Source organism: Lactuca saligna, chromosome 1 (assembly GCF_052625555.1).
Source record: "Lactuca saligna cultivar CGN05327 chromosome 1, ASM5262555v1, whole genome shotgun sequence".
Lineage (NCBI taxonomy): Eukaryota > Viridiplantae > Streptophyta > Magnoliopsida > Asterales > Asteraceae > Lactuca > Lactuca saligna.
The window spans coordinates 122,287,659-122,303,652 of NC_136417.1; the positions used below are offsets into that span (position 1 = coordinate 122,287,659).

At 46.3% G+C, this 15,994-nt stretch overlaps 1 pseudogene; it reads left to right on the plus strand.

Moving 5' to 3' along the window:
* The first annotated feature begins 14,871 nt into the window (after positions 1–14,871).
* Positions 14,872–14,990, plus strand: LOC145027762 (5S ribosomal RNA; annotated as a pseudogene).
* Positions 14,991–15,994: the final 1,004 nt, after the last annotated feature.

Below are 15,994 nucleotides of genomic sequence, written 5' to 3' on the forward strand. Positions count from 1 at the left end.
CTTGTCCCCTGCATCGGACCGAAGTCCAGAACTAACTGCATCGGACCGAAGTCCGGAACCGACTGACTGAACATGGCATAGCTTAACACATCAACTAGCATAACACATATACGACATGCTACATCGGGCTGTGGCCCGGAACACATAAAACATTGCACACAAATCCTGTTCGAACCACAAAGGCATCGAACATACTAACTACTGCATCGGACCTAAGTCCGGAAACTACTGCTAACTGAACGGGCCGGCATTGTGGCCTTAGACCCGTTCCTACTGGAAGGAAACTCACCTCGTAAGCTGGTTGCTAAGTGTGTGGCTCGGGAAGCTAACGGCAGCTGCTCCTGAATCTCCTCGGCTACAAGTCCATAAACACACTCAATCAAATACTAAACACCGCGCTTGGGGTAAAATGACTCTTTTACCCTTAGTCAAAGTCAACTCTCTTTTGGGCTGGCTCGCCGAGTTGGCCACCCAACTCGCCGAGTCCTACTCTCACTTTTCACTTCTGCTCACTGCTACTCGTCGAGTCTGGCATCGACTCGACGAGTACCCACTTGATCCAAGAACTCAGACAATCTTCATCCGACTCGCCGAGTCGTATGAACAGACTCGACGAGTTGTTCTTGATCCCAAGAAGATTGCCTTGGACTCGCCGAGTTGTATGAACAAACTCGTCGAGTCCCTCCATCACTGAGTCCACTCTCAACTCGCTGAGTCCACTCTCTAACTCACCTCGTACACTCGACACTGATAAAACTGATGGACTCGGGACTCGCGACCCGACTCGTCGAGTCGTTCTTCCGACTCGCCGAGTCGCCGCCATGCATCTGATTTCTACTTGATTTTGTTTGAATCCAATGCATACAATTGATAGATCTGAGTCCAATAAGCTGTTTTACCACGTAAAGTTTCCAACTTTACGTGCACAACCTCATGAATAAGGGAAATAAGGCTAAAAGATGCATAAAATGGGTAGATCTATGGTTATCATGCAATATAACTCCAAAAAGACAGTAGATCTGGGCTCTACAACACCCCAACATTCAGATCCATAGATATTCCGACTTAATAAGACATTCATGCGAGTGTAAGGCTTGGAACAAGCATCAACTAGCTCTTAGGAGAGCTCTAATGGAAGTTTAAAGCATATAACAAGATGGAACTCCGAAAATACCTCTATTAACTCTGATTTGGCCTTGGATCTTTGCACTACAACACTTCTCCTTGCTTCTTCCTTCTTCTCCTTCTTCACACCTTCACAAAATGGCACCAAAACACATATAAGCTCTTCAATGGAGGTTTGGGGCTCTAACACTGTGTTCTCAGGGTGAGGGAGGCGAGAATGGAGGCTATAAGGTGGTATAAATAGTGGGCAACCCGGGAAATTTAGGGTTTCACCCAGACAGGTGGAGTCGCCGAGTCGGGGATATGGACTCATCGAGTCCCCGGCTCACGCGTGCCCTCAGACGCGACCCGACTCGGCGAGTCAGGCTAGAACTCGCCGAGTCCCTCTAGAAAAACTCACTACAATTACCAATAAATCAACATACCGGGAACGGGTCGTTACAATCCCCTAGTGGAACCACTGCCGATTCATCGGCTATACACTTCCTCAATTGCGATACGTGAAAGGTATTGTGGATCTGTCCCAACTCTGCTGGCAACTCCAACCGATAAGCTACCCGGCCTACCCTTGCAATCACACGAAATGGACCTATGAACCGGGGCCCCAACTTGCCCCTCTTCCTGAACCGGATCACTCCTTTCCAAGGAGAAACCTTCAAGAGGACGAAGTCGCCAACCTGAAATTCAAGCTCGGACCGTCGTCTGTCCGCATAACTCTTCTATCGGCTTTGGGCGGTCAATAACCTCTGTCTAACCTGCTGAATCTGTTCTGTCGTCTGGAGTACGATCTCTGTACTGCCCATCACTCTCTGTCCCACCTCTCCCCAGCAAATGGGGGTCAGACACCTCCTACCATACAACAACTCAAAAGGTGGCATACCAATGCTTGAATGATGGCTGTTGTTGTAGGAAAACTCCGCCAAAGGTAAATGCGCATCCCAGCTACCCCCGAAGTCTAACACACACGCTCGAAGCATGTCCTCCAGTGTCTGAATCGTCTGCTCACTCTGACCATCTGTCTGGGGATGGTATGCGGTACTAAAATGCAGTTTAGTACCCAGCTCCTCATGGAATTTCTTCCAGAACCTGGAAGTGAAGCGTACATCGCGGTCCGAAACAATCGAGATCGGCACTCCATGCCGAGATACCACCTCTCTCACATATAACTCCGCCAACTTCTCCGCTGATGAACTCTCGCTGATGGCAAGGAAGTGTGCACTCTTCGTCAATCTATCCACAATCACCCAAATTGCATCGACTCCTCTGGCAGTTCTCGGCAATTTGGTGATGAAATCCATGGTAATCTGTTCCCACTTCCACTCAGGAATCTCCAAAGGCTGCAACTTACCATGCGGTCTCTGGTGCTCGGCCTTAACCCTACGGCAAGTCAAACACCTCTCAACGAACCAGGCGATTCTCTCTTCATACAAGGCCACCCGTATTCCTTCCTCAAGTCCAAATACATCTTTGTAGCCCCGGGATGGATCGAGAATTTCGATCTGTGAGCCTCCTCCATCAAGGTAGCACGCGTACCGCCCACGAATGGTACCCAAATCCGACCCTGAAATGTCAGAAGTCCTCGTCCATCCTTAACGAACTCTGAAATTAACCCAACGACTCGCTCTTTCTTCTGCATCTCGGATCTCATAGCCTCGGCTTGTGCCCCACGAATAGCATCCAATACCGGAGTCATCACCGTCAGTCTCAGACATACATCTCGCAATGGAGTGCTCTCCTCCCTGCGGCTCAATGCATCGGCTACCACATTAGCCTTGCCCGGGTGGTATAGGATTTCGCAGTCATAATCCTTGACCACATCCAACCATCTTCTCTGATGCATATTTAGGTTGGGTTGATCCATCAAATACTTCAAACTCTTATGGTCCGTGTATATCGTACATCGAACCCCATACAGGTAGTGACGCCAAATCTTGAGGGCGAACACTACTGCCCCCAACTCCAAGTCATGCGTGGGATATCTCGCCTCGTGAGGCTTTAGCTGCCTCGAGGCATAAGCTATCAGATGGCCTCTCTGCATCAACACTGCACCCAGTCCCGAAATCGATGCATCGCAATATACGACAAAATCTTCCATCCCTTCCGGGAGAGCTAATACCGGGGCTTCGCACAATCTCTGGTGAAGTGTCTCGAAAGAAATCTGTTGCTCGGGTCCCCATGAGAATGCAACACCCTTCCGGGTCAGTCTGGTGAGTGGTACTGCGATCTTGGAGAAGTCTCTAATAAACCTCCGATAGTACCCCGCCAACCCAAGGAAACTCCTGATCTCGGAAGGTGACTTCGGTACCTCCCAACGCATCACTGCCTCAACCTTGGCCGGATCGACCAATATTCCTGCCTGATTAACAACATGTCCAAGAAATTGGACCTCCCTCAACCAAAAGTCACATTTGGAGAATTTTTCATATAGCTTCTCCGACCTTAGTACCCCAAGGACCTCCCTCAAATGTCCCTCATGCTGTTCTCTAGATCGCGAATACACCAGGATGTCGTCGATAAATACAATCACAGACCGATCCAGCATCGGCCTGCATACCCTATTCATGAGATCCATGAACACTGCCGGGGCATTGGTGAGCCCGAAAGGCATCACCACGAACTCGTAATGCCCATACCGCGTTCTAAATGCTGTCTTCTGGACGTCCTCATCTCGCACTCTTACCTGATGGTACCCTGATCTCAGATCGATCTTGGAAAACCAAGATGCCCCTTGCAACTAATCGAATAAATCATCGATCCTCGGTAACGGATAGCGGTTCTTGACCGTCATCTTGTTCAACTCCCGGTAGTCAATGCACATCCGGTGTGAACCATCCTTCTTCTTGACGAACAGAATCGGTGCTCCCCACGGCGAGCTGCTCAACCGAATAAATCCCTTCCCCAGCAACTCCTGGAGTTGCGAGGACAACTCCTGCATCTCTGGAGGTGCGAGACGATAAGGCACCTTCGCAATAGGTGCAGCCCCCGGAATCAGGTCGATACCAAACTCCACTTGTCGAGCAGGAGGCACTCCCGGCAAGTCCTCGGGAAAAACATCTGGAAACTCGCACACCACTGGACCCTCCTCCACTGACCTCGGCTTCTCGGAAGCCTCCCGCGTATCCATCACATACGCCACAAAACCCTTGCATCCCTGCTGTAGACATTGCCTCGCCCTAGCGGCCGAACAAAAAGCTGATCCTGAACGGGTACCCTCACCGTACACCGTAAGAACTCCCCCACTAGGGTCTCGTATAGTCACCAGCTGGTGCTCACAGTCGATGACAGCGCTAAATCAGCTCAACCAGTCCATGCCCACGATGACACAGACATCACCCATCGCAATAGGAACTAGGTCAATTGGAAACTCAACCCCGAAAATCTCTAGTACGCATCCCCGAAGAACCTCCGTGGCACAAACCACCCTCTCGGCCGCTATAGAAACGCTCAGAGGCCAACTTAACGGCTCACTACTAATGCTGATATGCTGACTAAAAGCTAAAGATACAAAGGACCTACTCGCACCCGAATCAAATAACACTAGAGCAGGCATAGAGTTCACAAGAAAAGTACCTACACATATATTAACATAAGCATAACATCTCAACTTTAAATAAATACATGAATTATAGCATACCTGCCACAACATCGGGCGCAGCGCGGACCTCCTCCGCAGTCAGCTGAAAGGCTCTCCCGCGAGCCCTCGGGGCCTCGACCTTCGCCGGTCGAGTCTCAGTAGCCCCGGTAGTAGGTGTAGATCCCTGACGAAGCTGCGGGCACTCGGCCTTCCGATGACCTGTCTGGTTGCAATGAAAACAAACCATAAACCCCTTAGGACAATCCCTGGCAATGTGTCCTTCCTTGCCACACTTGTAGCAACCACCAGCTCGGCACGCCCCCTCATGACTTTTGCCGCACTTCCCGCAAGTGCGGCCCTTCTGACCTCCCGTCTCAAATCAGCGGACCTGATCCGCTTGGCTGCCGGCTGAGACTGAGCCGGCCGCCGGTCCACCTGCCGAGACTCGGCCTCCTCCCTGGCCTGGGTCTCCAACTCGATCTCGCGCTTCCTGGCATTTGCCTGAAGCTCAGTGAAAGTACGATAGGTGGAGTTTGACACAAACTCCCGAATATCCCTCCTCAAAACGCCTAAGTACCGGCTCATCCGTGACTGCTCTGTAGAGACCAACTCGGGGCAGAACATCGCCCTCTCGTGAAACTTCCGTGTGACCACCGCAACCGAATCAGTACCCTGCTTAAGGGTCAAGAACTCCTGAATTAATCGTTCCCTCTCCACTGGGGGAACGTACTCATCCCTGAACATGTCAGTAAACCTCTCCTATGTCACCGCTGAAATCTCCGTCAGAGTGAAGTTCGCCGTCACGAACTTCCACCAATCCTTTGCTCCCAGACGGAGCTGGTTCAAAGCGAAACGTACCCTCAGGTGCTCCGGGAATGAGCAAGTGTAGAAGCACCCTTCAATGTCGGCGATCCACCTCATCGCAACAATCGGATCCTGCGTCCCATCGAACTCAGGGGGTTTCGTGTTGCTGAATTCCCGGAATAGCAACAAATCGCCCCCTTGCGGCCTGGCAGCGGCCACGGCTGCGGTAGCGGCAGCCCGGATCGCTGCAGCTACCTCTTCCTGTATCATCTGACGAATAGCCTCGTCGCTCACACTGCTCAAACTCGCCCCGTGGCATGTGGTAACCATGATGTCTCTGAAATACAACATAAAATTATCAGAGACTCCATCAAGTACAATTGTACTCGATAACGCAACCCTACTCAGTCTTTGATATCCAGGGATTCTTACTTGGGTCTTCCACCGACCCGGTGTCTTCGGTAGTACGGGCCCAATACTACCGACCACACCGTATCAGTATTCGTCCCAAATCTTCCTCCCCAAACCCCGAATAGTGAGTACTCTACTTGATATGCACTATCTACCTGCGCTACCAAACATCTCATGTCGGCAAACTCCCTAGACTAAGGCATCACAAATCAGGCCACTCTAGTCCTATCATGAATACCTAGTCTTCTAGCATGCATAACAATTCATAATTCATTGCATAACATAACATTGTACGGTATTATGGGGATCTTTACCGTTCGGGCGCTGGCTGATCGTACACACTGCTTCTTCTTGTTTATCACTTTACCATTTATAAAAGTTTATGCCTTTATTATTATTATTATTATTTTTAAATATTTTCCTCAAATCCTCGGTTTGAGTTCAGTTACACCCGAAGGTACACCCGAATCCCTCAAACCAAGGCTCTGATACCAATTGTAACAACGTAAATTTTCAAATAAAATTTTCATTTAAAATAAAGTGAATTATTTCAACCAAATATAATTATTACAAATTTCATATCAAATACAATCATAAAATCCCCAAGATCTCAAAACATCATCAGTGTGTACCCGTCATGCCGGCGCCTTCCCACGGTCCTCGCTAGTACCTGAAACACATACACGACAACTGTAAGCATAAATGCTTAGTGAGTTCCCCAGTATACTACTTACGCATATACGCCTTTCCAGGCCTTGAGATAATCGCCTTCCGGCCCATAACATATTGCCTTCCGGCCCATAACATAATGCCTTCCGGCCCATAACATATTGCCTTCCGGCCCATAACATATTGCCTTCCGGCCCATAACATATTGCCTTCCGGCCCATACACATACACAACAATTAATACATTAATCTTAACGCATATAGCACATAGATCATATATCACATAACATATTGCCTTCCGGCCCGTATAAACATACATAGTACGCATAGCAAATACTCTACCATTTATAGCACATATAACACAAATCATATCCGACATTCCGGTCACACAGTCAAACCCTTCCGGGTACAGTATAGTGAGAAGACTCACCTCGCGGGCAATGAAGCTAGCGACTCCTGAAATCACTCGCACTCGATCCGCCGAGCTACAGACTCCCTATAATATCATATATCCCTTATTAATACTTTTATCTTTCAAGACAACTGACCCTAAGAAATTACATGTAGGTCAACTTCTGGTCAACGGTCACGGTCAACGGTCAACTTGACCGGACTCGGCGAGTGCTAAGGCGACTCGGTGAGTCTAGACGTCCTCACCAAATCCTGATGTTCCCTTTCTACTCGTCGAGTATCCCTCTTGACTCGATGAGTTCCTCGTGGAAGAATCGCGGGGCCACCTCGACTCCACTCGTCGAGTCTGAAGAACAGCTCGACGAGTCCCAGTCAATCTTCAAGCTACTCGCCGAGTCTGTTCATTGGACTCGGCGAGTCCATGCCATGCAGTCGATCAATCTGCTTCCTGAAATACGTATTGTCCCGAAATACACAAGCATGGGACCTTCTGGACCTCTAAACATCCTAATACATGGGTATAATCGTTTGGGTAACAAGGTAATAATCCATCTAATCACCAAATGGGTTTCATAAACCCTAAATCCGTGCACACATCAATATAACAGAATGGTCTGAAGTATTACCTGAAGAACGCACTCTCTGTGTCTCCAAACCTCAGAACTCGAAACCCTTGCTGTTCCTTCAACCAAAAACCCTCTCCTTCTTGCCCAACAATTTCTTCAAGGTTCCAATAGCCTCCAATCTTGCTCTAGATGTCCACAGCCGCTAGGGTTCTTCTCAATCGGCTAAAAGACGGACAATGATGGCATATAGTGCATTATATACGTTTCAAAACCAAACGGCTAGGGTTTCCGCTGAACATCGCAGACTCGCCGAGTCCATAATGGACTCGTCGAGTCCAGGCGCGAACCCGCGACCCAGTCTGTGGTCCTACTCGGTGAGTCTGGCTCCAACTCGCCGAGTCCCCTCCTAAAACACCCCAAAAACCATATTATAAAAATACCTGAAATTCCGGGTTGTTACATGATCGTAATTCAACGGGAATCCATACAGACATTTTAAGGTCTCTCTTGACCTTGAAGAAAGTGATTCGTGCCCGGGATCAACTGTTTTGTGTCTATATTGACATCACAAATTCCCACATACATATTGCTTTATTTCCTTTTCTTTGACACTCTATGCACGAAAATCTTTTAATTTTCCAAAAATCTCGTTCGGTTCCATTATAATCTTGTGTTTGGATGACAGTTATTTAACAGATAAGATGCTGACTCAGCCGACAGAGTAACGGCTTCAATAGTGAGTTGACGGGCACGCGTGCAAAACGGAACATTTTTCTCTCTCATGCGTAATCATCGGGGGTGCCAACCGTCGCGCTTCTGTCATATCCGAAACCGTTTCGTGTATCAAGAAGATTTGGGAGATGAATTTTCTCTTTCCTCTACCCACAGTATAAAAGGAACACCTCTGCTTCATTCCATACTTACAGGAATCAAAAATCAAACGAGCAAAATAAGGTGATTTATACTCTACTGTTCATCATCTTCCACATTCAATAATGGCGGACTCTTCCTATGTTCAGGAAACCTCTTCCCGCACCAACATTCTTCCCATCCGCGCTCAATAGAGTCTGGTGATCGATTTAAACCCTAAATCTTACGAGAATTATATGTATCCCATGGTGGAGTGTCTCAAATACTCTCCATTGGTGCTAGCTCTTTCCAAGGTCAAGATTGTGCCCATGGTATGCCTTTCCCAGGTCTTCTCCACTGCCCATTATGATAGATCAGTGGATCGAATCTACTTCGACCTTCTTTCTCACAAGACCTCCATCTCCAACCAACGATTTTGCTGGCTCCTAGGTTTTGAAGCCGATGAATCTAGGGTTAATCCCGATTCCATCACAGTAGGACAGTTATTTTCGATGTTCTACAACATGGGCTACACGGAAATTCTCACGACGGTCACTAAGTTCAAGAAGTCGTGTCTTCCTCCTCCATGGAATGGTTTCTTCACCATTCTGTTCAAAGGGCTCTCTGAGCGCAGTTCTGGTTCTGATGGGGCCAACAAGTTGTTCATGACCATTCTCTATGGTCTATATCATGGCATCAACCTCGACTACGGCTCGGTTCTCTGGCAACAACTCATTCAGAGCCTAGCCTCCTCCTCTCGCCACACTGAAGTGTCCTACGCCAGATTTTGGATGCTGATCACCAAGTGGGCCATGGATAAACTTCATGTTCCAATAGTTGCAGATTCCCTTCTCTCCTCCATCAGTGTCTTCCACACCACCAAGATCATCGTTACCGATCCGACCAAGTTCTCCTTCGTCGGATCCATTCCGGATTCTATGTCCGCTGGTGTATCCAAGGAGAGCATTATAATGGAGGCCTACAAGGACTTTCTTCCTTCGGGTCCACGAGAACTTTCTGCGGAAATGGTTCAGTCCATTAATGACGCAGATAAACCAGCTGCTAGAGGGAAGAAACCCGAGAAAGGGAAGATCAAGAAAGCAGCAAAGGGGGCAAAGGGTCCTTCTCCTAAGAAGCGAAAACCCTCAAAGACAAATCTTCCCCCCCCCCCCCCCCCAGCGAAGAAGAAGAAAGCACAACCGAAGAGGAAACTTATTCTCTCTTCTTCATCCAGCGATTCAGAAGATAACCACTCTGACTCAGACGAGTCGGCTAGAGGCAAAACTCCTCCTCACTCGCCTGCTCATGAGGTACCTGTTTCATCAAAACCTCCTTCCCCTTCTCCTATCTCCACCTCTTCCATTCCCACCATAACCTCTTCTATTCCCATCATAACCTCCTCCATTTCCATTCCCTCCATATCTAACCCTAGTTTTATTCCCCCCATAACTACCTCTATTACCCTTTCAACCACAACTACTTCCATCCCTCCACCACTCTTCACAGAAGCCACCAAAACCACCACCAGTGAGGTTCCAACCAACGTATCTGATACGGGGGTTCCAACTTCACAACCTGAACCCACTTCCATTCCCGAACCCAGTACCACTACCGAACCACCCGCCACACCCTTATCTCCCACTGCATCTGCTGAAACCGAAACCTTTTTGGGAGGGGAGGATATGGTTTTTGATTCCATCTACTACAGCCCCTACCAACTTCAAAGTGATGATGATGATGATGCTCCAGTTACTAAAAAGCACATCAAGGAACTCCACGAGAAGATTGACACTCTTGTGTCTTCTTTCTCTTATTCAACATCTCACTTTTTGGAGGCTGCCATTCAGGGAATGGTGGAATCTCTCTCCAAAGCACACGAAGCCTCCATCAGCTCAGCTGCTGCTGGTATTGATAAATCGACAAAGGCTAGTGTTGTTACGACCGAAAAAGTCGAAAAACTATTTCAAGATGCCCAGATCTGGCTGGAGTCTTTGCAGGCGGCATCAGAAACAAACACCAAGAAGATTCGCACCGTTGTGGAGAAGTTGGTCCATTCTTTCGAAACCGAAAAAGACCAATTTGCCAGCTTCCTCCAGAACCTCAAAGAAGACAATCAATCTTTTCAATCTTCGGTTGCGGATCGTCTTCTTACCTTTCAAGCCACTCTTTCTGCCGAATCCACTACAAAGGACGAGCTTGCTTGAAAATCTTCCGAGCTTACTCTAGCAACTCATCAACTCTCCCTAGCTGAGAAGGAGATCGATTCTCTTCGGTCTGAGAAAGCTGTGGTCAGGAGTTGTGTTTCAGATGTCCATGGAGCTCTGTCTAACATTATCGAAGCCCATGATCCGATTCTTAACTATTCGGTGAGGCGCACTCTTGCAGAGAAGCTCGCTCCTGCTCTTGCCTTGCTTAGCCGCATTGAAGGCATTCATGAGCAGGAGGACCATCCGAAACAAGGGGGAGAAAGGAAGCCCACAGCTCAATCAAAACCCCCTCCGAGTTCCTAAGCTCAATCACTTCCATTTTCATCACTTGTCCCTCCGAAAGAACCCAAACCAACAACTGTTCTTGCATCAGGTTTGAGTGCTCAAAGCAAAGACAAACAAATTATTGATGACAGTGACGAAAGTGATGATCAAGAACCAATTGTCAGCTTAGTGAGGAAACAGACCAGAGAGAAGGAGCTGGATGAAAACGCTCGCATTCTCAGAGAAGTCGAAGCCAAGGAGAGGAAGATAAAGGAGGCTCATGATCTCCTTGAAAGCAGAAAAATTTTATTTCCTCCTTGGACTCTTGAAGTGCTTATCAAAGAATCCATTGAGTCCCCCTGCACTCTTTGGTTAGAACCGGTGATCTCCTTAGACCGGGTCAATTCGGTCGATTCCCAGTTTGACATGCCCCTAACCAAAAAAGATTTTATCTTCCATGCATTCACCCACATAGCTGAAGTTCCTCATCCTCACCCGAAGGTTGATAGGGAGGTTGTAGACTATTATCTGAGGACCGCTCAACCTTAGCATCAGACGTGGAGCGCGCAGAAGATCATCAACGTTCGGGTTCTCAAACCTGTTCGTGAGGGAAACTTCATCAACGTCAGATTCAAGGTCTTAAGGGGATCTAACAAATCCGAGCATTCCATCTCTCTGGCTGATCTTCCCAACTTAAACCATCATGATTGGATTGTCTTGCACAACATTCTTCTTGTCAATGAAGCGGAATATGGTCCGATCATAGACCATTTCAAGAGAATGTTAGTTTGTTATATTTTGGAGGTGGCTAAGCTGGATCAAGAGGTTGCTAATGTTCTCAGGAAGAAGCCCATCATCACTACAGTCGGTTCTGCAAGCGATATAAACCGAATGAAGATGGGAAAGATTGATCCGAAATAGAACTCAGTCATGTTCACCAGGGCAGAAGGTCAGAAATGCTTATTTGCTTTGGCTGACAAACATCTTTACACCACTTCCTGCTTGGAGCATGTTCTGGGTATCATCAATCGATGCAAACAGAACTCGGAAAGTGATAAAAAAGTACTTCAACGATATGATCAATTGGTACATTCACTTCCGACAAACACTTCTTGCTATCATTCCCTGCCTGTTCAAGACTGTAAAGAAAGCCAGTGCCGCAGGGGTAAGCAAGCTGGAGTGAGGTCTCGCCCCAATTGACGCAAAGGGGGAGATTGTTGGGTATTTGATGTTGCGTCTTGGGCTCGCCTCTTAGCCCATTTTGTATACGGCATGGGCCTGTCCATCCGTAACTTGTTTTATTAGGGTTTGTGTATTAATAGATGCTTAAGAAGATCTCTTTTGTAACCCTAAAATCCTCTACAACAGAAGTTCTTTATCGAGCTCTGCTGAGGATTGAACGTTCTAATCATTCAACTCATTCAGATCCATTCTTGAGTATTGTTTCATTGTTTTCCTTTCATTATCTACCTGTTGCAAAGATCTAATCGATCAAAGAGTTTTTATATCTCATCACTTTTAGTTAGACCTTTATGCTTTCAAGGACTTTTCTACTCCAGATGTGATGTAAGACCTACTACAAGGTCAATTTTCCCCGAACTTATTACATCTTAAACATCAATGATATTGACAGTCGGCTAACTTTCGTGTCACTCTTTGTTCAAAAACTTTTATCATACCTTCATTGGAGTCTATCTGAAACTTGCATTAGTCAGGTCTTTAGACTATAGTAATTTAACTTCAGAATCATTTTCAAGCCTCTTTCAAAGGTTAGATCATATTATCCACCAACCTATAATACCTCGGCTTGAACGACAACGTCTTGAGACCATTCTACGAACTTACTTCTACTTTTTACTAGGACTACATCATAGGGATGTAGGTCAAACCTTCATGAACATACTTCTATTCTGTATTAGGACTGCATCATAGGGATGTAGGTCAAACCTTCGAGAACATACTCTTACTCTTTAATTAAACGATCGAGGTACATCTACGATCAATGGTAGTCTTTACTAGGAATTCTAGTTCATCAAAGAGGATTCGTAAGAAGATTATTGTTATGACTTTCCTCGCTTATACATTCCCGAGTAATACAAAATGAAGACCTGGTAGAAAATAGAATGTGAGGTTTCTAATTTAGTTTCTTTTCCTCGTTGGGATATGAAACTAGAGTAGAATCACACATTTTATTATCCGCCTAATCTTGATTATATCATAACGTGTATAAGCTAAGTTTTCATGTATAATAACTCATCTCTTAGTCAGAATCAAATAACATAGGTTTAACCATAATAGCTCATGAACCCCTTTTCTTTCGTGTTACAAAATCGCGTCGTCATCCAGAAATAGCCCACCGAGCAACGAAACCCCCATACTTCATATCGATGCTGCTACATTACAAGCCGCGGTAACAGCTACTGTGACAGCTTTCCTTGCACACATCAACTCTGACAACGCGAACAAGACTGACAAAGGAGTCGACAATTCCGGTTTTAGTACCAATCCGGGAAGCCAACAAATGACAATAGTCACGGACTTGCAAATCCGTAAAATCGAGAAGAGGAAACAAAATCGCCAAGCACGTAAGCAGCGCAAGCGATCCCAAAGACTTGCCATGCAACAACAACAAGTGGCAATTCCTGCCATCCCAGCACCGATCAGACCATACGAGGATACAACAAGTGTAGCTTTCATCATAACGGGGCTTGTCATGAAATGCAATGCTGCAATTGCCACAAGGTAGGGCACCATGCCCGTAGCTGTGGAGCACCGACACCACCCATTTCTCAAGTCCCTGACATTGGGATCAGCCCTGCACATGATAGTAATGGTAAAACCGGACCCCATAAAAGGAATTTTTTTAAGTGAATGAACAAAGAAAACACCCGTGTCCACATATCTTTGACTCGACACCTCACTCCCACCACCAATGCTAGTGCTAGCCAGACATGTCACCAGTGTGGTGAGATAGGGCACTTCAAGAAGGATTCTCCAATAACAAAGAACTCTGGCTCGGACGGGAGAATACTAAGGATCATTGTCGCAGGAGAGACTACTCCTGACCCACGTTAATGTAATTAAGGTGTTTCATTGTAACAGACCCATAAAATATGTTTAAAACTAGTACAACTCGAGTCCCATCTTTTGTAGGATCCCATCAGTTAAGGGACCCTCGTGCTGCGTATACTTGCCTTTTGTGGTATACCTTGTTCACAGTAGCATTCCTGTAGTTATTCTGAAGTACTGTAACTCTATTAAAAGTTGCACTTTTGTGTTTGGTCTGTAACGCCTTTATGTCCAAATCTAGTGTCTTTACTTTCAAGTATGTCTGATATTATCATACAACTTGAGTCAATTCGATTCGCACGATACCAGTTTTGTGCGCACATCTCTTTCTCCGAAAACGTCTTTCTAGCAAAGCCGTCATTCTAGAACACCGAAGTACTCATGCATAGAGTACCTCATGTTTCTTATCCTTTCCAAAGAAACCTCAGCAAACCTCCTTGAGGTACCACTCGTACAGTACGTCAAGTTCAAACCAAGGACCTTTACGGTTGATCTATCGCTTAAGAATGTATACACAAGGGTAGTATATAATCAAGGTTCTATAGGTTTAGAATTGATGATTCCACTTTAACTTCTTTTCCTCATTGGGATGTGGGGTTAAAGAAGAATCATTTATTCGACTACCTTTTCAATCTTAATTATATACGACTCGTATACATGAGACAATGATTGATGAACCAAGTATGACTTCTAATATGAACGTCAGGATGGAGACTGCCCAAGACTACGAGTAATCGCATCGCCATGCGAACAAACTTAGAACCCAATATGACTCCAGTAACCAAATCAACCTACAGTCTCACACCAACAGAGATACAAGAATTGTCTAGACAGCTTAACGACTACTCAGAAATAGAATGAGAAGACCAAGCTCCTCACCTTTGAGAGCTCCAGACTTATTCTTCAAGAAGACAAACTTCAGCGGGTGCGATCATACCAGCACTAGTGCACCGGATCCCATCAGAACTCCATAGTTAAGCATCCTTGGGCGAGAGTAGTACTAGGATGGGTAAGAACTTGGGAAACCCTCGTGGTGGAGACCTCGACAGGACTTCCATTAGAAATCATTACCTTCTGCCTCGCATAGATGAATTGGTTGACCAACCGCAAGGAACGAAGTGCATTTTAGAAATGGACCCAAATTCGAATATCACTAGTTACGAGTGTTAGTAAAGGATGTCCCGAGGAAAATCTTCCATAGTAATATCCTTCGGATAGGACCAATACACTCGTGGTATTCATGAACTTAATGAATAAGGTACGCCATTCTTACTTAGGTCAGTTCCTCATTGTCCTTATAAATGACTTACTTACCTACTCTTGTAGTAAGAAAGGAATCATAAGGAGCCTCTACGACAAACCATGGAAACATTACGATCAGGGAAGCGTTGCGCAAGGTTCTCTAAATACGAATCTTAGATTTGAAGAGTCGAATTCCTAAGACACATTACCAGTTTTGTAGGAATTCGTGAGGACCATTCCAATAATCAAAACCGTTGAGAATTTGTCAACACCGAAGATGCCGATGGGAATTCACCAAATTCTAGATCCCACTGACCTACTGTCGTAGTTCATTTAGAACTCCTCGCAGATTACGAAAAAAACCTTTGGAATTCCATGGGAGAGACCAAATCCTTTGGAATTCCAAGAGAGAGACCAAATCCACTTGGAAGAGAAGAAAGAAAAAGAAACCTTTGGAATTCCAAGGGAGATACCAAAATCCTTTTGAAAGTCTCACACTGGAAAGGCTTGATATGCTTCAGAAAGCGTGGTAAGCTAAATCCAAGATTGTTAGGACCTACGAGATTCTTGCCCGAATCGGCCCTGTAACTAACAACCCCAACCTACACCGCGAACTCAGTAACGTACATTTTACCCTTCACGTCTCAAACTTGAAAGCGTACCTTCCGTCAGGACTCTCATAATCCCACTTGACGAGATCGAGATCAACGAGAGCCTCGCCTTCGTGGAAGAACCGTATGACCATCGACCGAGGATCCGAATTCACTTCGGAGCGCGAGAACCAATCGATTAGGAATTATCCCC